Source organism: Amblyomma mixtum, chromosome 6 (assembly GCF_055824585.1).
Source record: "Amblyomma mixtum isolate Tamu chromosome 6, ASM5582458v1, whole genome shotgun sequence".
NCBI lineage: Eukaryota > Metazoa > Arthropoda > Arachnida > Ixodida > Ixodidae > Amblyomma > Amblyomma mixtum.
Window position 1 is genome coordinate 137,232,078 of NC_143017.1, and position 21,084 is coordinate 137,253,161.

General features: G+C 47.7%; 1 protein-coding gene across 8 annotated transcripts in view; it reads right to left on the bottom strand.

Annotated features, from left to right (window-relative positions):
* LOC149340514 (unconventional myosin-Ia-like) overlaps window positions 1–20,857 on the bottom strand; it is a 153,001-nt gene extending 132,144 nt beyond the window's left edge. For all 8 annotated transcript variants that reach the window (XR_016283615.1, XR_016283614.1, XM_089549308.1 and 5 more), the window contains exon 1: window positions 20,235–20,857. The gene's annotated coding sequence lies outside the window, so the exon portion shown is untranslated. The remainder of the gene's footprint in view (window positions 1–20,234) is intronic.
* Window positions 20,858–21,084: the final 227 nt, after the last annotated feature.

A 21,084-nucleotide genomic window follows, 5' to 3' on the forward strand; every position in this document is an offset into this window, starting at 1 on the left:
TTCTGAGCCGGCTTATTTGTTTTTCACTGATGTCATGTCCACAAATCCTCAGTTCTCAGCCAAACCGAAGACTCCGACACGTTTCCAATGGAGGTGGAATTCAAGCTAACGTGCACGCCGCGCAAAACACGAAGGTCAGGTAGGAGGGCTCCAGTGATGCTGGACGGAATGAGATTAAATTAGCATACAGGCTACTGCCGCTCGGGTCACAGGCGCAGTCGTGATAAGTCATGTCCTTTCATTTTAGATCACCTCATCTGGGTGCTCGCATGACAGCCAATCAAAGATGTACAGTCGGGGTTGAAAGTCTCTGACCACTCTTCCACACCGTTCTCGACACCAGCAGTGCAGCGTCCGGTGGCGCCCGCGCGCAGCGTGGCACGGTTCGGAACTCAGAGGGGGTTCAGGGACTTTTGACCCCGACTGTACCTTGCGGTGACGAGAACATTAATAGACTTTTTACCACCGCAAGATATGCAGGCTAGCCGGCTAGAAAAAAGTTTCGCGATACGACGACTGTGAACACTTTCGAGCTCATCGACGGGCACCAGAAAGCATCCGACATTACTTAACCAAACTGAAATGCCCTACGTGAGTCACGCTTAAGAAACCTGGCGCGCCGTCAAGAGTTTGCCGCAGGTTAGGTAGTTAAACGCGCTCGCTGAGCTTTCTCTCCACGCGTGCGATGTGCTGAAACAAAGTTTCGAACGTAAAGCGTAGGCTTCTCTCTGCTAAAGCAGAGGCATCTCGTGCTCCTATGTACCTTTACGCACCTGTTCTAGCCTCGAATCTTTTTCCCGTCTGCAGGTTTGATTTCACCTCGGCTTCAGGCACAAAAAGCGCCAGCGGTAAAGTATAAGGCCAGCCATGAGGCCGCAACATTGCTTGGCAACGCTCGTTTTCTTCTGCGTTGCCATTCCCACTCCAGACCAGAAGCTGGTTTGGTTTATCGGGTTTAACGTCCCAAAGCGTAATAAAGAATACACAATGACACCTAATTTCACCATGTTGGCAGTGAGATAGCATTAGAAATTGTTGATGCCTTTACCGGTAATGACGTCACTTCAGTACAGCCAATAGGAATGTTCCTGTCCAGTGACGTAATTTTTCTCCAGCCAATGGGAATGCTCCGGTCAGCTGACGTCACTTTCCTTCAGTCAATGGGCAAATATTATACCCGACGAGGCATTTTGGCCCCATGGTGCTTCTAATGCTATCGGATTAAAGTGGTACAGCAATAAAATAATAAAAAGTGGAAAACCGTCTACAACGCTTAGGGCAAACAAAAACTCCAAGAAATATATTTCTAACCAAAAACAGCGTACGGGTTTCGAAAACCTGATGCATCGCCGAGAAGACTCCTTTGACAGGTAAACAACCATTCCGTTACAAAACACGACCTTCTACTACAACAATTGTGGCTCGCTGACGAAAGAATGACTTTCATTAGAATGTGTTCGGAGATTTTAACAGCTCCCTATGTAGAGAAGCACGAAAGTAGTTTCACACAGGCTCCTATGATACCTTCTTTATATAACTAGCTCTCCATCATCACAGCGGCCAAGGGTCCTTTTTCTTGTTTCTTCTCCTTAATCTATGTCGATCACAGAATTTGTACTCTTTGAAATAATTATTTCGCTGAGCTATTGGGCGTAGCTTAACGGTGGGTCGATAATCTAATGAAACCCCCTGTAAACGATAGAAATGACCTTCAGTAGAAGAAGCGGCCTGTTTGCGCGTGTTTACATGGGCTTCCCACGCAGAAAAACCAGCGTCTTGGAAATTACGCCGCTGGTTGTTCACGACAAACAAACTTTTGTCTCTTTTTCCTTCCTTTCTCTTTCGCAAGCGCTGGTCGCATGCCAAACCTCCGCACAAGAGCGGCTATACAGTCGCTGCACGGTAGCAAGGACTTTCGACAAGATATGACTTTGACGAATGGTGTTTTGTAGCTTAATTGGATTTACTCCGACTATAACAGTAGCTTCTTCCAAAGCGGTCTGTTTTGCTTTTGTCTAAAGAAGCGCACTTAACTGCAGAGGTTAGCCAACGGCAAAAAGAAATGCGGGAAACATTAAAATATATGTGAGGTGACATGACACATTCGCGAATGTGCGGTTTAAAATCACACAGTAGCAAGATGGTCAAGGCATGCGTCTTCTCAGAGCTGTTCGGATCGATTGAAAGCGCAGGCATTTTCAGTACCTACGATGGTCCTTCAATTAAAGCCAATATTTGTTTACCTCGCTGGCCCTAAACAACGATCGCTAAAGCGGTCGACACGCAGAAATCAAAAGCAAACGTCGGCTGACATTTGATGTCTTTACGAACGCGCTCACATATTATAACTGAAAGCCGTCAAACATTCAGTAAGCCCATTACTACGAAGCTAAGTTTTGGCTTTCATAACAAAAAGCCAAATCTAGTCTAGTGATACGATTTGGATGACTGCCTGAGCTGGCCACTAAACGCCTAACGACATGCATCTTGGGCAAAAAAGCTCAAGATTAAGAGGCCACAGCGCTGGGCGCAATCCGTTCTCTTCCTTCAGTTGGGCAAGCATGTGAAGCTTACCTATTCGCCTCAATAAATACCAATTCGCCTCATATAAATATTTAGGGGTTCATATAACTTCTAACCTTTCATGGCAGGCACATGTTGATTATATTGTTAACAATGCTAACCGCATGCTTGGCTACTTGCGTCGTAATTTTTCCATGGCTCCATCTTCTTTAAAACTGCTACTTTATAAAACCTTAGTTAGATCTAAATTAGAATATGCGTGCTCTGTGTGGGACCCGGGACTTGAAACTCTTACTAATCAGTTAGAGTCAGTACAGAATCGTAGCGCCAGATTCATTTTGTCTAACTTTTCCCGCACTGCTAGTGTAACTACAATAAAAAATACTTTGAACCTTCCTAGCCTTTCCCTTCGTAGAAAACTCGCGCGAATACTAACTTTTCACAAGATTTACTACCACAATCATCAGCTAAAACGGGATCTTCTATCTGAACCATCGTTCATATCACCTCGCACGGATCATCGCCACAAGGTACGCATTCCATACTGCCGAAACAATGCATATTTTAACTCGTTTATACCAAAGACGGCGAGCGATTGGAACCACCTGCCCACCTTGGTTGCCGACATCTCTGACAACTGTTTATTTAAAAATGCCGCGGAAAACTGTGTTTGACTAGGCTGTTTTCTTACATAATCTGATTTGTATTTTGTTCAAGCTTACGTTTTTTCATTCCTTGCTGTACAACATTACATTTTCCGTTTACTTTTTGTTTTCATTTGCTGCATTGCTTTTACTTTTTTATCCACTCCCTTCTGTAACGCCCCACTGGGGCCCTGAAGGTATTGTAATAAATAATAAATAAATAAATATCTTAAAGCGTGAAACAGGGAGAGTATAAGACCACACGACAGCAAAGCTGCACTGAAAGGAAGGCGAACGTTTGTGACGTCAACAAAAATAACTCTCTACTTGTACAGTCCATGCCTCTATTCTTACAGCCTCAGTAGAACAGAAAAATAAAAAAGAGAGCAGACGTCGTTCTGCTCATGAGTTGCTCGACGCTGCAACATAAAGGACAGCGCAAACACGCACCCGACGCCATTAAACGAATAGACGAAGACCAAGCGGGCTCTCAGTCATAGTTTGAGCAGTGCTTTCGACAGCCGCATCGAAAACGCGACGACGCGCAACGTATGGTTTGCGTCGCACATAACATTTTCCATCAAACTCAAAGTCCGAGCGCCAATCCATCCAGCCTTCCTTGTCGTCGCACAACTCGCGTCGCGTATGTCTTTCCAAGAACGCGTAGGGGATAACGTTGGGGGCTCTTTATTCTTTCTTTTTTCCTGCATCATCCGACTGCAAAATTTTCCGCCTTGGCGGTTCTGTTTTTATTTTTTGCTTCTTCTAGCGCTGAGGAAAACGCGCGGTAAGATGGTTGATTGGGTGCTTGGTTCATGGGGTTTAACGTCCCAAAGCGACTCAGGCTATGAGAGACGCCGTTGTGAAGGGCTCCGGAAATTTCGACCACCTGGGGTTCTTTAACGTGCACTGACATCGCACAGTACACGGGCCTCTAGAACTTCGCCTCCATCGAAATTCAGCCGCCGCGGCCGGGATCGAACCCGTGTCTTTCGGATCAGCATCCGAGCACCATAACCACTGAGCCACCGCGGCGGCTAAATAAGAGCCTTCGAAGTGGCAGGTTTACTTTTAGTTGTGCAATAAAAATTTGGCAAAAAAAAGTTACGCTTAAGCTTCATAATACGAGTGAATAGTCCTGTAGAAGGGAGTCTATACCGTCTTAACAAGTACACAGCGAAACAGCGCGACGCTCAGAGTAAAAATTCACCGGGACAGCACTAAGTGGTGTTGATGCCATTACCGGAAGTGACGTTACTTACGGTCTTGTGACGTCACTTCCCTCCATCCAATGGACGAAGTTTATTCGTCCATTTTTCCGGGTGAGGCCTTTAATGCTCTCGCATTTAAAATGTCCGGTAAAGACTCTGAGCTTCCAACATTTCATCGTTACTCACCCGTACGTTGGTGAAATGAAAGCACGTGGGTAGATATATTATCCATAACATGTAAATTGTTTGTAGTTAAATTTAGTAAAATCGGCTAGTTTCTGAACGTCTGAAAGCATTGAAAGTGCGCACACAATCTCAGGCTTGCGCCCGGCTGCCAGCCCATTTAGCGTTCAGTGTCGTCGCACCAACTAGCGTCGTGCGTGCTCTATCGGAAAAACAGCTCGTGTGACGATGATGATGATGACGACGACGACATCGACGAAAAGGACAGACAACACCACGTCATGCACGCTCTATAAATTAATAGCGAAATTCAAGATCATGTCATTAAACTTCACGCGGAAGAATTGCCTTCAGTCGTGATTGAGACTACACCGTACGTTCTGCATATTTGGAAACTGGCAATAGTGAGGGAACAGCGGTTTATATCCGACGTTTTTTCGCGGCCATAAACAAAGACTGTCGGCATTTGCGCGGTTGGCATTGCTCCAAGGCAAGGTCAATTTAGGCGTTCGCCTTACCTTGTGTGAATTCGCACCTTGCGGCCGCTTAACCGCTACCAATGAAAACACGAACAAAAAATGTTGATATAGAACACCGGCTTTCACCGCTATGTCGCGTCTTTCAAGGCGAATGACAGTGATAGCTGCGCTAACACGCGATATTTAGTCCCAAAGCTGCAACTCATTGCACTGTTTTTTTTTTTTTGTTTTTTTTCTACGCCTCTCTTTCACACATGCTGAAGAATCGATCAGTCGAGATCCATTAGCAGAATTTCATTAGCGAAAGAAGAGAAAAAAAAAGTATTGCTCAGCAATCCAAACAAACACGACTGCAGTTCCTGTTGTAGCTTACAGTTTTACTTCCCCAAATTGTTACGCGTACCACACAAAAAGGAAAAAAAAAAGCAAACAAAGAAGGACAAATAAGGAAGCGAAGGTGTGAAGTAACGAAGTCAAGGAAGCGTGTCCCGTACACTCCACCTCTCTCGCATTAGCCTGCCCGTTCACCCTCTTTCTTTGACCGTGCTGAAACAAAGGGGCGACTGGGCGCGTCGCTCTAACGCTGCCGGTCGCTGGACGCAGCCCGCGTACGCGGCGGTCCGTGCGTCGAGTTGTCAGGCCGCGTGTGATCGACTCCGCGTTATCGCTAAACCAGTTGCTGCTACTACCCCCCTCCCCCCCTCCTCACGGATGCGAACGCGTCAGGAGAGAAAGGGCGGAGGATTGAAAGAGAGCGAGCGAGAGGAACCCATCGATCGGGGAGTCGTCGGGCCAGCAACGCAGTGGCTCGTCCGCCTGCCTGCTGCCTCCGACTCTGCCACCACCGATCCAGCGGGGAGCGAAACAAAACAAAACCGAGGAAACAAGAAGGCGCGCGAATCTATACGTGTCTGGAGCGACGTCGGAGATACCGCGTCCATCGAGCCGCCACTTTTTCGCTGCTTGCTGGGGCCACATACGTCACGTCGCGTGAAGCCGGCCTGTCCGCGCGTCTGCCTAGCGTGTACGCGCCCGACACCTCGTCCGACAAACTGCTCCTGCGTGCGTGTGCTTGTGCGTGTTTTGTTTGTGTGTGCGTACGTGCGGAGCAGTGTCAAGTGCAGCTGAGTAAGCGTGCTGACCGCTCAACAGCGGGACTGGCCGTGTCTCTCAGCGATGAAAGAAGCGATTTTCGGGTGGGTGCATGGTTTGCTTACGGAAGCGTCTCCCTCCCTCGAATCTAAAAGAATGTCGATATATTTCTCTCTCGCAGCTTTGGGCCGCAAGAAATCGATTGCGCCCGTCACCAAAGGGAGATTTAGACCCATCGAAACACAGCAAAATACGTTTTATACGTAAATGGCGCCGAGAAATATACAAATTTATTTCACTGAACGAGCCTCGTCAGTAAGACTTTTTCCGCTATCCTGACTACCAGGAGAGGGTGGCGTTCTACGTCACCGTAACAAGAATGATCAACCAATAGCGGGCAGGTCTGCGGTACTAAAGGGCTGCACTGACTACCCGATTCACGGGGCACAGACTCAAGGAGGATTGCTGGAAGCCAACGTCGAAGTCACACGAGCAGTGGGTCGAGACTCCCAATTATCGTACACCACGCAGAAAAGCTTTCTAATCCCGTGTTAACGGCATGCAGCTCGATGCCAAAAGTTTACAAGACATTGCGCGTCTCACCTGAGCTGTCACTGGATCGTGCTTTGAGACACATGCGGCACCCACGACGTTTTTAAGCGAACGGCTCTTTTTCATTTTCGACCGCTTTAAAGCACCTGTAGTGCTGCAGGAGGTGAATAATATAGCTCAAGAGCAGCTACGGTTGCTCGGTCAGAGAGCTAAGCACTCTTCGCAGCAACGCTTAACGCCAAGTACAGTGCACGTCAATCTTGCGGAGAACACTCGAGAGGCGCGCAGCGCCCCACTTACTCAACTGCGTAACTAGAGCCACAGAACCCTACAAGCAAGGTGAAAAACCGTCAGCTGCTGACTAAGTGGACACTCTTATTGTCTAAGACACAGCGCTCGACATTACCGGACTAATTTAACGCGCATCGTACATTACATAGTCATTTACGCAGTCGTCGTATAAGATCCTCATTCGCGAGATACCGAAGAAGCGGGCCAAGGACAAAGCGACGCTAGAGGAAGACACACAGTGGAGACACCGTTCGCGCCGGCATGCAAGGAAGAAAAAAAAAAGTGAAAGGCACGCAGTGCGGACAAAGAGTGAGACAGAATCACCGAGAAACGTGGGAGGACAGAGAGAAATGGGAATGGGTTAACCCCTCCGGCGGCATCCGTGCCACGGAGAGAGAGAAAAAGGACGCCTAACTCGGTGGATTTGGATGCGGAAGAGGAGAAACGAAAACAGAGGTGGCTATTAGAGTGATGCCGAAGCTCGACGCGGACCGAAGCCGCGCGTCGATACAGCCGGCGCCTCTCACAAGGGCAGGCAGGCAGGAAGGCCAGTGACGGGGCTGGCCAGGCAGCGCTGGCGCCCAAGACAAAATGCTCTTCGCGGTTCGCTGGCCCGCCAAACTGAGCTGGCGTGTAGCTTGGCGTTACGAATCCTCCTGATCCCTGACACGGCCCAAAGCCGCCGGCGCACCACCCCCTCCCCCCACCCCCCTGTTCTCTTCTCTTCCCTATCTCTCTCGCCAGCGAAGACAGCGCGCTGACGGTAATAATAAGAGAACGCCGAGAACAAGCCCGGACGAAAGGAGCAAAGCTCGTCAGAGCGCGAGAAAGAAATAATAATAAAATAAAATGCACAGCCCTACAAACACTCCATCTAGCGACGAAAGAAAGCGTTTCCTCTTGAGACAGGAGCTGCTCCCCTCCGTACCGGTCGTGCCGGCACATCTCTCAGGAAGGTAAGGCAGTGAAAAGAAAGAACTCGACGGCGTGCGCGCGAAAGTTAAGCACTGCTCCCTGGCGGAGAAGATATGGCGTCCCTCCGTGGTACGGACCTCGCGCGATACAGCCAGCAGCCCAGTCGATTCTGTAGTATCGCAGCATCGCAGGTGGAGATGCAGGAGCGATACCCAGGTGGCGCAAGATGACGTTACTTTCCGCAGCCTAAGTCAGTGATATTATCTCCTGATAATAAAAAAGTGGTCTGTATCGTGAGCGCTTTACTTCTTTTTAATAAACAAAGAAAAGCCTTCAGAGAATCAATCTGCTAGCAGGCAAAACACAGACACAATGCTGCATTATACATGCGGAAAAGGAGGCTCGCGTACAATAATGCCACTATGTGACCTGACACTCAGCCGGGTATATTTCATTACGGCCGGTTCACGGCAGACGCCATGAAAACAGGACAGCGATGCCGTAATGCTTATTGCAAGGATAAGTCTTACTGTCCGAAGCTCCTCTAGTGCAACAATTTCTGCATTTTACCACTCTCTTCGTTTTTGTTATGTAAACCTACGAGAGAGCCGCGGACAACTCAACCACATAGTCGACTGTCCTTGCCGAAACACGACGTTCTCTGTAGTACGCTACACTCTAAACTAGAAACTGCTAAAAGCGGTACAGGAGTTGGTGCTTTGAACTGAGTTGCTACAGCCATTTGTGTCCTCAAAAGCAATCATTGCTCTCTGCAAAGGCTTACTTCAATGTGACATCACATACTGTTAGTTCCCGCATGAACTAACCGTTTCTAGCGAGAGTTCTGTGGTGCACCTGGTATCATTTTACCCATTTTTGGACTAGACCAGACAATGTGCGCCCAGAAAGTAATGACAATAACATTGCTACATACATCGGGACCTTTGTCTGTCAAGAGACGCAGCGTGGACACTCAGATTGGCGTTCCATGCACAGCCTTTTCCGAAGGTGTTCGGGTTACAGGGTTCGCTGCCGAGCCGTTTCGTGGGATATTTACTGCGGTCCTGAAGTTCTCGATCGCCGCAAGAGTGGAAGCGAGATATCTGCGCACCCTCGAGGGTCCTTGAGCTGCAGGGATTCCGCAAATGCCCCTGATACACGGCGCGACAGCGGACACTGTAAGCAGGACTGTTTTGACGAAAGCTGTACACAGAAGAACCCTTCCCAGTCCGCGCGTTGGCATGACTCGTTGCAGTCTACTTTGGAGAAGGCTAGTTTAGAGCAACAGCACGTGAAACAATTTTACGTGATTGTGCATAACAGTGCACGGGACAGTTTGATACGCGAGTCAAATTTCACGAGTTCGGAGGCAACACAACATGACTATTTGCAGTTTGTGCAGCATCCTTACGCAGAGAGACAGACCACTCAGTAGCGCACAGCCCCGCCATCTCGATCCAATAACAATGGCGCGAGCGAATTGAGGACGAAATCAACGGTTTATATCCTGTTTGACTTTTGAGACATCGCTCACAAGAAAATCGCACCACAGCATTGCTAAGTGTTAACGCGACAGCGTTGAAGGCCCCGTTACCCAGAAAATCCGGCGTCGGCGTTGTGAGCGAACAATCACGGCAATGACTCTGGCACGTGGTGCCCACAGAGAAACCTAGGAGACAGGTGGACCACCTAGGTCACGTGACCACCTAGGTCACGTGACCTTGCTTATCACATCCTGCTTATCGGATAGTGAGCAAACTGCCCACCGTGGCAGGTGGCAGTTTCATTAATGATTGGTCGCTCGGAAAGAGCAACCTGGGCCGCACAAGGCCCACCTCGGGGAGCATCCGCCATCGCAGGGCAGTTTCGCAGCGCTTAACCGCTGCACCACTGCGCCAGGAGGGGTATGAGGACTCCCAGGGACCTATTAATGTAAAGTAGAGAAGGACTTTCTGCATATATGGGAATTAACCCATTACGCTATGGCGTCATACCCTTAAGGCGGAGTTCCCCTCCAATTTTTGCTTGGTAATATCGGGATCATTTGAACTAGTGAGTTGAGCTCGTGCTTGGTCAGATCGCCATTTTATAGATCCTTAATAACGGCAGCCTACCTAGTTGCCCTTCACTGACGGCTAAGTGTTTGGCTGCGGAACAAATCCCAGTATCAGGGCATGTCGAACGCATCGCGCCACGCGAGCCAAATCGACAAACTTTTGTCTCCTACGGTCCAAGGAGAAAGGAAAAAAATAAAAGTAACGAAATGCAGACAAAAGGACAGTAAAGCACACAGAAAAAAAGCAAAACTAACAAGTCAGAAACTCCACAGAAGAGGATTGCTCGGGAACTGCGAAATTTGTTAGTTTTTTTTTTCTGTCGTATTTAAAGTCCATAAGCTTTTCTTTAGGGCCAGTGGAACGCACGAAAGTGTCCCGCAGCCGGACCACATTTTCGAGACCCGCGCCGGTCAAGACTGGCCTCTTTGAACATTCCTTTTTCGTTCTTCCGGAATCAAAGGACGTGCATTGAAAGGGCACCAGTTTGGTTCGACGACCAGTGCCCAAATGATTCGAGACAGGCTCCGAACACGGTCGCAGACGGATACATGTAAAAGCTTACGAATAATGATGAAACCGCTAGAAACGTGCGCATTCTCAAAGGCCACGCATAGAGGAACACAACATCGATTTGTCAATTTTTTTTTTTTTCAGCAGGAAAGTTTGAAGGTCTATAGAATGAAGAACGAGAATGAAGGTCTACAGCCTGAGTCGCTTTGGGACGTTAAACCACCACGAACCACAAGTCTTTACCACTGCTACCGTTCATAGAAGTTCAAAGACTTTACGGCAGAGATACTTTGCCGAGAATGTAATGCAACAGGAAGTCAGTGAGAGAAGATATAAGAAAAACGATTGTTAAAAAGCGCGTTTTACAAAATATTTGTGGCTTCTCTCGACATCGCCATTCGGATGTAGATAAAGGTTTCGCTCCATTCAAGCTTTCTGCCAGGAGGTTTGAATCAAACGTCCACACAGTTATTTCCGTTAAGAATTTATATTGGACGGTCATAGGTATATACACAACAGTTCCTCCGACTGTGCTGTACAGTTGTGATACCATACGCCTAGATGTGGTCCCCTTTTCCCCATTGTTAGCCCTTCTTCCGTGAAAATTGTGGAAAATTACAGCCCGAAGGGAGCCTGCAAAATACTCGGAAAAAGCATGTTTTTCATCTTGACTTTTCCCCTGCAGCAGAATGCACAAGGTCACAACTAAGCACTGCACTTCTCTTTTATTCTCATTTCTTTTACGTGGTCAGCACACACCGCCGCTATTCCTTCAGCATACTCTCCTATCTGCGTTGCTTCCCAGAAAACGTTCCGAAAGAAGTCGCAACAGCAAAGCAGTGAAAGAACATACCAACACCACGAAGCGCATACAGCACAGTCTGATGCTGCAGAAGCGGGAAATAATATATAATACATCCATGCGACGGCGAAGAAAGCACGGGCTGCTCGTCGACGCTGGTCATCAATGGCCGCAGCTGTTGCGGAGCTTCCAGAAACAGGTTGTCGGCGGATCGAACGGCGTTTCCTTCATATCGAGGGAAGGCAAGGCTCTCAGGATCTGACTGCCAGCCCAGCTGCGGACCGTCGCATGGAATACATGCGTATGCCGAATCACATTTTATTGCGTCTGAGTATTGCGGGCCATAGAGAAACAAAACTGAGTTGATCGCACTTTGCTAGGGATTTTCAGCGTGTTCAGAGGCGCACGAATAACAGAAATGTTTACATTAGAAATTTTGAACAGAACTATTGGTGTTTCTTGCAGGTACTGAAGATTCATTGGCCATACTTCTTCGAGGGCTCTTTCTATAAATTGATCAAACATAGGCGGAAGTCGTTCGGCTACGTGTTTGTGTCACACGCCGTTATCAAGCAACTGAAGTAGGCCATTGGCACAATAAACTCTCTCTCTCTCTCTCTCCTTGCAGAAAAAGAAAGACATGGTAGCTGGTTGAAGTGCAGTCAGAATGCTGTTTATGTGTACTTCCCTCCGCGGGAACGTTAAGAAGGCACCGGAAGGAAGGTAAGCTCTGCAAAAAATGCGAGCCTTTGGATCTGCTAGAACTCCGTCCAGTCGAATTCGTACAGGAGGCCTATAGTTCGGAGCAGAGGTACAGGCTTTCGAGCTATCTGAGGAATCCAGCACAAAAAAAAAAAAAAACATGTTTCAAGCGACCTCATTAATTAGGCACCAGTCGAGAATATTCCTTCAATCAACAGCATTTCGAAGAAAAATGCGCAGGATGTCAGAACGTTCACGGTTTAACAGTGCCGGAAGACACTTCAAACGAAGAACGCGCAACACACAGCGCTTGTGTTGTGCGTTTCTCGCTCGTCCTGTCTCCCCGCGGGGATAAATCATTAATTGGAAACAACTTGCCCAAACCGCAGCCTTAATTGTCAGAGCGCGCATGATACTTTCACCGCAAAATTAGACTTCTCTTGAGGAAGAAGAGATAATTTTGAGCATGTTCCGATCAAAAACACAGACCCCGTTATTTTTGTTTTTATTATCATTATTCTGGGGGTCTCGCACAGCAAGCTTGCGTAGTTTTCCAGTATGTGTCTGTAGCCATCTCGGTGTTGTATATGCTCATTCACTGATCAGAGAGCGGTCTGCAGGTAATAGTGTTCATGGCCTTTATAATTTCGTTTTGTACCCACGTTCATCGCGTTAGGCACCCAGCAACCGCCCGCGCCCCGACCAGGGGATGCTAGACTTTTCAGTGAAAGCCTGTCTGTATTTTACTTACGTATTGCATGGCCTGCATATTTAATACCTCCTAGAGGTATTAAGCTTCTGGCTTACAAAACTTTTGTCAGGTCCAAACTTGAGTACTCTTCTGAAATATGGGACCCGCACACCAAGAAACATATTTATCAACTAGAGCTCATCCAAAGGAAGGCAGTACGTTTCATTTTTAATAAATATAGAAGGTCTGACTCCCCCACACAGCTCATGAAAGACAATAGAATTCCACTGCTTCGTACACGCAGAAAACTTAACCGTATTTCTTTTCTTCATAAAATTATCTCAGGCAAGCTTAACATTTCTCCCCCTTCATTCATCAAGCATTCCACTGCTCGAAGGACCCGCCATACAAGGGAGCACTCCTTACAGCCTCTTTTTGCTAAAACGAACTCATTTAAGCACAGTTTCTTCCCTCAAACAATAGCAGATTGGAACGCACTCCCTGAATCGATTTTTAACTCTCCTGACGTAGAACAGGCACTAAAAACATTTTTACTCCAGTAAAAAGGAAGTGACTCTCCTGTATTCAATTTTAAGCATGTATTTCTCTTTATCGTTGCTATGTTCATCTTTTAAGTTCCATTTTTGCTGTGTGTCACATGAAATGTTTTCACGTGGTGTTGTAATTTGTGTTATCTTATGCCCCTCCTGCTTGGGCCAACGCTGGCCTGCAGTATTTTGAAATAAATAAATAAATAAATAAAATTTCTGCAAACACAGGTGGAACACACCACGCACGATGGCTGTAATACTCCTGCTAAAAAATGTGCAAGTTCAGTAACAAATGTGCAAGATTTCGTGCTACATGAATATGACAATGTTGAATTTAATATGCGTGTTCTCAAGAAGCTCGTGAGTTTATTCCAGTGAGTCGAGATGTTCAGTGTAATGGAGCGAACAACATCCGACAGAAGAGTGTTAGCGGATGTGTCAACGTACATGTAAAAGTCGTCCGCATATACTAAATAAACAAAAAATGATTTTACCTTGCAGTGTTAAAGAACGCCCTGTTCTGTACAATTCAAGATTGTCAAACCCAACATTGTGAATTCCCTGAGGACATCCTACCAGCACAAGATCAATGAAAAATTACGCCAAAGGCTTATGCGGTTGGAAGATACATGGCAACCTTCTCTACGTGTTGTTTTCGATAACAGAGTGCTCGATAATAAAATTCCGCGAATTAAGCAAGCTTGGGCATCCAGCGTAGTCATCCAAAGACCATCAAAATATGCCGTAATCACTCACCGGCCTAATATTTGCCCATTCTTAAAATATTGCGCTACGGACCAGTGATACGGTCGTGAACAGAGCTGTGTGCTCACGCACGCATCGCGGATAAAAAGTTCAACTGGCTCAATTTCGCATGCCGGCCAATTCTATGTCACGCTACGTATATTGGAATTTTTTTTAACAAAAATCCAGTGAAGTCCTCACTGGCGTCTCTCCTTTCTTCCCATTACGTTAAATTCTTGCGTTGCTTGTTTCAATCTACAGAACCAACAAGCCTAATTGCCTGTACTACACTAAATTTTACGTGACAGTAAATTAGCCCCTGTATTTTGTTTGTGTAGTGAATAGCGTGCTCTTGTTAGAGCGGTTTTATTTGGATTGAAGTTACTAAATCTCTATAGCCAATTCTATTTCCAATAAAAATTAACATAGGCCTTAGCAGTGTCCTCACGCTATTCTCTTTTCTTAGAGAAAAAGAGCGTCAGCCATGATGAAAATTAAAAAGACACCAAAAATAAAATCATTCCAATATTTTCCTTTTCTTCATTTTTTGTCATTTATATAGCGACATCTGAGGAAGCCGAACTTCACGTGTGAAAGCAGGAAAAATTTTAACGCTTTTTTGGGGCGTTCTTTTCTATCTTCTGATATATATAGTCAAGCATCGATATGCACAACAACTGAACATCCTAGTTGGCAAGAATACAAGCGCAACAAGACGACACAGAGAAGGAGGAAAAACGACCGGACAGGCACTACCCTGTCGTTTCTGTCCTGTACGTGTATTCTTGCCAGCTATGAACCAACATGCCCCGGAGAGTGTTTTACCGGAATATCCTAGTGTTCGTTTGTTTTTCGGGAAAGCAGGATCATATACAGCCTTTTTGTTATTTTTTTATTCCAATTTCAGTTCGAGTTTCAATGCGGCAGCTTAGTCCAACATATCCTGCAGGGCTTAAAATGGTGACATCATTTTGCCCGACAAATTTCTTTGCGTAATCGTCTGGGGGATATACCATTTCATGGCATGGTGATACAATTCGTTGCATAATGTTGTTCTACATTTTGATACATCCCTATAAAAGTTTTTAGAAATAGGAATTATTGCAAAGAGTAAAGAATAAAAAGAGTAATATAGAGCAAGTATAGTTCTTTCTTTCTTTCCTTCCTTCCTTCCTTCCTTCCTTCCTTCCTTTCTTTCTTTCTTTCTTCCTTTCTTTCTTTCTTCCTTTCTTTCTTCCTTTCTTTCTTTCTTCCTTTCTTTCTTTCTTTCTTCCTTTCTTTCTTTCTTCCTTTCTTTCTTTCTTTCTTTCTTTCTTTCCTTCCTTCCTTCCTTCCTTCCTTCCTTTCTTTCTTTCTTTCTTCCTTTCCTTTTTTCTTTCTTTCCTTCTTTCTTTCTTTCACTCTTTCTTTCTTTCTTTTTTTTTTAGTATGAGCAAAAATGTTTTCTTGCTCATAAAAATCGACTGACTGATCATTGGTTGAATTCTGATAATGTGCTTATTTTCATATCGGATTTGCTTGTCCATATTCAAGAAAAGCTTTACGGCATTCAGAAGCAAAAGAAAATCTTGACTCCTTGGCAGCATAAGTGCGCATTGTGCAGACACAAAGTGAAAGGTTCGCTCTGCACTTCCATGCGCGACCTTGCACTGGGCATCCTTCAGAACCAACTTGCTACTGGGGGCAACGAGGAAATTTAGATTTTTGTGGTTTCCATGCCCCGATAAGGTCCGCGGGAAACTGTGCCGCTGCTGTAGAAAAAGGGAGACCATCACGCAAAGAGATCTGCCGCGGGCGATGAAGGGGCTCACATGAATATCGACGGCGCAAATACCAGCGCCCTCCCTACTGCGTCAGAATAAATACGGGAGTCCGTTAAAAAAGCACTGGGCAATGCGTTAACGCCTGAAGATATACCTCATCTCTCAGATAGAAGCTTTTTGGGAATAAGTTCGCACGAAAAAAAGACTGATATGAATGTCTGCGTTAGCGCTAAAGGCACATCGACGTGACACCAGCCCTGCATAGGCACACATTGCAGTAAATACAGACGAAAAAGGCTTAAATTATTCGCGCAATTCTAAATAATTTAGGTCCGGCTGGCTATCAGGAAGGCGGTATATTTGTTGTATGGATGGCAATAAAAATTAAAAAGAAGGAGAGTACGCTAAAGTCCGGTATACAGTCTGCAGGAATCAATTTTGGCTGCAAAAAAAAAAAAAAAACTTTTAAACTACAACCGGTATGTAGTCCGCACCTGGTGCAATGCCTGCACCCGGTGCACAGAATCGCGTTGTGCATGTCAGATTATATCGTGCGACAATGCAAAAGAAAATGTTGTATATTATGCACCTAAAGATAGTCCGCGAAGCCCCAAATTTTAACTTTTGAATGTTTATAGCCCACAAGCTCTACACCAAAATTTGCAGTATATGTCTAGAAAGGGTACCAGTTACTTTTCTAGACAGCTGAGGCGCATGGCTCGGCCAAACACCCGAGGATGCTGTTTTTCTTGGACGCATGGCAACTTTCTGAGAGCCTAAATAGTCCTATGCCTTCTATGCTGACACCTGAGATGTGATAAGTTGAGGCAATGCCAGTACTGGCCACTTGGAGGTCCTGCGGAGACTTTCAACGGATTTCCAACGGCTCTCGAGTTACGTGACCCTGCAATGCACGTTAAGCCAGTTGTGTGGGAGGGACTGAGGCGCTGAGTTCAACTTTCAATAACCTCTCCACTAGCCCGTCACCGTCGACCTGACAGGCACTTGACACCAGGAGCCAGGCCGGGTTAACTTAAACACCCTCAGATGCACATCGAGTGAAGCAGTTTAATAAGATTATCGGATGGTCAGCCTTACTTACGTTCACTAGCGCCTCATCAATGAGATAAGAGACGATCGCCCTGACGAGCATATCCTCGTCCATATTCTGGTCATTAAGTGGATCGCTAAGACGATCCAACTATCCGAGCAATAGAGTTGCATCCGTTCGACACAGTTGTTTCCCGCCGACAAAAAAAAAATACCGAAACAAGCCGCAAGTCCGCAGCTTGGTTCACTCAATCAGGTAACCTAACTAGTGATAGACCACAGGGCGCCAAGAAGTGGGTGCATGGCTAGAAATGCTCTGGGGCCATTCTAGCGGTAGTGGTTCCCTGTCCAGGCACCTAAAGAAAGTATTTCCGAGAAGGTCACTGATCGTCAAATAGACGACAAACATGGACACAATCTGTCTCGGGGTGCTTCATCTCGGAAAGAACAGACCGGCACATTCTCCTGCAGTGCCCAGGGCCTGCAGCCCGCTTTGCCACAAGTTTTATAGGGCATTGGGTGGACTGAGCGATAGCTACCGGAGAAGACGACGACGACAGAACTGTACTACTGGCTTCAGTCAATCATTGTGTTTACAACGCGTCCGTAAGGTGAGGCAAAAGCACGCAAGCAAAGCATGCCTAATAGCAACGCATTCAAACCTGCTTTGGCAGCTTGAGCAGGGTGTAGATGTTTGTGAGAGCTGCTTGCTAACGGCGAGACTTGTAGCACTTGTAACACAAGCTTGAAGCGAAGAGGACAGCGCATGCGCTGTGTTGCCCTTCGGTCCGTCCTTGTGTTTATGGCGCTGGAGGCTTCGTCGCGTTTGCAACTTCACTTGGATTCAGAGTGTTCAGGAAACGTCTATATTTCCGTAAAAGCTACCAAGCTACCGAAAGATGCCCGGGGCACTCTGGAATCACATCGTCTTTAAGAGACGAGAACACTAAACAAGACGAAGCTCATTCAATTGCCAGAATGAACACGCGACAATTTAGCTACCAGACAGCACGCTTGAAGCCTAGTGGCGACCTCGTGCGGCGCATGACGAAAACTATATCCAACGTAAACTAGCGGCTGAATCATTAACACTTCTCCCTTTGGCATTTCCTTGATTTCCTTCCTACTACTATAACTTCATTTGTCCCAGGTCCAAGTATTAAACATTTTTAATCAGTTAAAAAGGAAAGACGAAACAAAACTGCCTTAACTTATCGCCGCCATCCTTACAATGACAACAAAGCAAGCAAGCTGGTCAAAGAAGCAACGTGTTTATCCAAACAATGTGAATAATTTAGCAGTTATACGTTATTCACTACTCAGAATCAGAAACAAGTGAACGTGAGCTGTGAAATCTGCAGCAACTCCATACTATAAGTGCTGTTTTGCTAGCTTTTTCAAGTAGCCAACACAGAAAATCGGAAGACACTGGCACGCTCCAGAACTGCTGACACGCCAATAACTACCCTAATTCATCAAAGTGCCCAAAAAGGTATAACGTCCCGCCAAGCTTAAAGACATTCGGCAGGAGGATAGTCACGAAATGCTGAGCACTTTGACCGGCGTTTCCAGTTTGGTTGAAGACAAAAAGGCGGCAATCAAGGGACACCAAACTGGCATAATATAATGCCCGCCCGATGAAAACTCCTGTCTCTTCAGCAACTCGTCATGGATTAGAATCGCTAGCGACAACATGAATACTCCCCTGGACTAAAGTGGCGGTGGCTAACGCTCGCAATGTCGCTTTTGTTGATTTAGTCTTACCGCGCTTTCTAGCACCAGACTTAATTTGATAAAGAACACTCCTATCGTGGACAATGAGGTCGCTACACTCAGCTAACAGCTTGACCCCCAATACTGTTTTTTTTTTTCTTCCTTCAGCCAAGACAGGTGAAGTAATGAAGATTGGTTCATTTGGGTTTAACATCCCAAAGCGACTCAGGCTATAAGGGACGCTGTAGTGAAGGGCTCCAGAAATTTCGGCCACCTGGGGTTCTTTAACGTGCACTGACATCGCACAGTGCACGGGCCTGTATAATTTCGCCTCCATCGAAATTCGACCGCCGCGGCCGGGATCGAACCCGAATCTTTCGGGCTAGCAGCCGAGCGCCGTAACCACTGAGCCACCGCGGCGGGGCTGAAGTGATGAAGAGATAAAGAAATCATCCGAAGGAGAAAAAAAAAACTTTCTACAACCAAACAAGCTTAGGAAAGCAATGGCTACATCCCACTTTTATTAGCCTGATTAGCGCACAAGGGTATGGAAAAGAGGGGATCGTTATGATATTCATCTATGAAAGTAGCCAACAGCTCCCGAACACAAGGGAATTTTTTTTCTTCATTTTTAGCGTTGATCGAAGCGGCGAAATTAGTGTGTAGTCTAAGTGATAGAAATGAAATTCAATCCCAATTTCTGTTGCATTGAAACTCTGAGTAAGAGCACCAGCACTTTCTTTTCAGGCTCGGTCAGAACGCGCGCCGGAGACCGCGATGCGACGGCAGTCAGCCGCCTTGACCCCGTTTCCTCGCGGCCTGGCGGCGAAGGACTGCTGCCGTTCCAGCGCACAGCGCCCTTTCCCGCGTTACGGAGCGTTCAGACCGCGGGTGCGACAAGCGTACGCAACACGAGTGAAGTAAGAAGCGCGCGTTCACGTGTTGCTCGCGCTCGCTAAGGCGTGTGGTGACGTCACCAGCGAAAAAAATTGCCGGAATGCGACGGTAGCATGGCATAACGCGTGCCAGAGAGTGAGGCCTTGTGAGTGCCGGCAGCGAAACGCGACGATTACGCTCATACTGTTCGGTAGAAACTGTGAGATGCACTGTTTCCTAGTAACCCAGCAACATGCAGAACGCCAGACCATTAACATCGAAATCTTCTTTACGGCAAGGAGCGTGGAGATCGCTTTGTCATGCCAGTAGTTCAGCTGCGTTCGGCCAACGAGAGTAACTTTGCAAGACCTTGAATAGGACTTCACGGCTTGACTGTGTGTACTGAGGCGAAAGCCACTTCGGACGAGGCAACAGCAAAACTATGAAAGTTGCCCAAAAACCGTATTTAACGCAGACATTCATGTCACACCCCCAGCATGTACTTGGCTGTAAGTCCGCGCACCCTTTCTTGGTGAGATCCCTATTGTACGCTTGGCTCCAAAGCGGATCAGGTTAATCCAGCTCTTTGTAGGGAATCAGTGCCAGCCTTTAATCCAAAACTTAGCCTGTCCGCACTGAGAAAACTAGACAGCCAGCTCTACTTTCTCGCTTCATCGTACGCGGCATGGACAAAAACGTCCTGCTGTGCCTTTGAATCACCTCGTTCCGTGTCAGGAACTGTGTCCTGTTAGGTTAACCTTCCCAATCCCACCGTCTTGCCTCGGGAACAAGCATCCCGTCACTTGAACCGGCGTGATCGCGCCCTTCACAGAGGTTGAACACTACCAGAGCGGCCGAAAGAGAACAGAGAGCGGCTCGACGTACCCGATACTTCACACTGGGGAGCCATGGGAGAGCGCCGTCAGCCGCGCATAATCCAGCCGTGGGGGCAGCACACAGTGGCCGTGGCCCGGGTGTCGCCGAAGGGGCGGCCCGGCGGCGGCAACAGCACGCAGTGCGGACAGCACCGCCGGGGTTTCGCCTGCGGGGCTCACACGCGCGCCGCCCTCGGCCGACCTCCGCCGCCGTCGCCGACGATTTCACGGTGAGTACGACGGACGACCGGCGCTCCTCGGGCCAAGCACGCAGCCACCACCAACATACGATACTCCACGAGCGCGCGCGGATTCACTGGAGGCCGAGCGGGGGCGGCCCCGACTGTGCTGCTGCTGCTGCTGCGATCTTCGCTCCCTCCGCTGTATCCCGGGGGCGTTCGCGCCGCTCTGCGCGCACCGAGAGAGCGTGTCTGCTGCGGCAGCACGGGCGCCGCCGCTGTGCAGCGTCTCTCCTTCGGGGATGCGTCAGGCAGGGCTCTTCCCCTCAGCAGCGGCGGCGGCCGATCCTCGCCGGTGGGCAGCGGAACTCGCGAGGCAAGTCAGCGACGATGCTGCGCGCATGGCCGGCGGCTCGCGTCGCTGCGACGGCGGCGCCTGCCATCGCCGTCGCCATTTTGGCCAGACTCCAAAAAATTTGAGGCAAACCGACGAATGGAGTGGGCCGAACGAGGGGACGCTGCAGTGCCCGTCACGTGGCCCGGTCACGTGGGACCCCGGCGGCTCGCGCGCCCGACCCAGGGCGCGTGCGCGCGCCGGCGTGCGAGCTGCGGAGGTTGGCGCTGGCATGGAGCGGCTGGGGTCTGCAAGGCAGTAGCAAAGAGCGAGACTGCCGGAAAGTT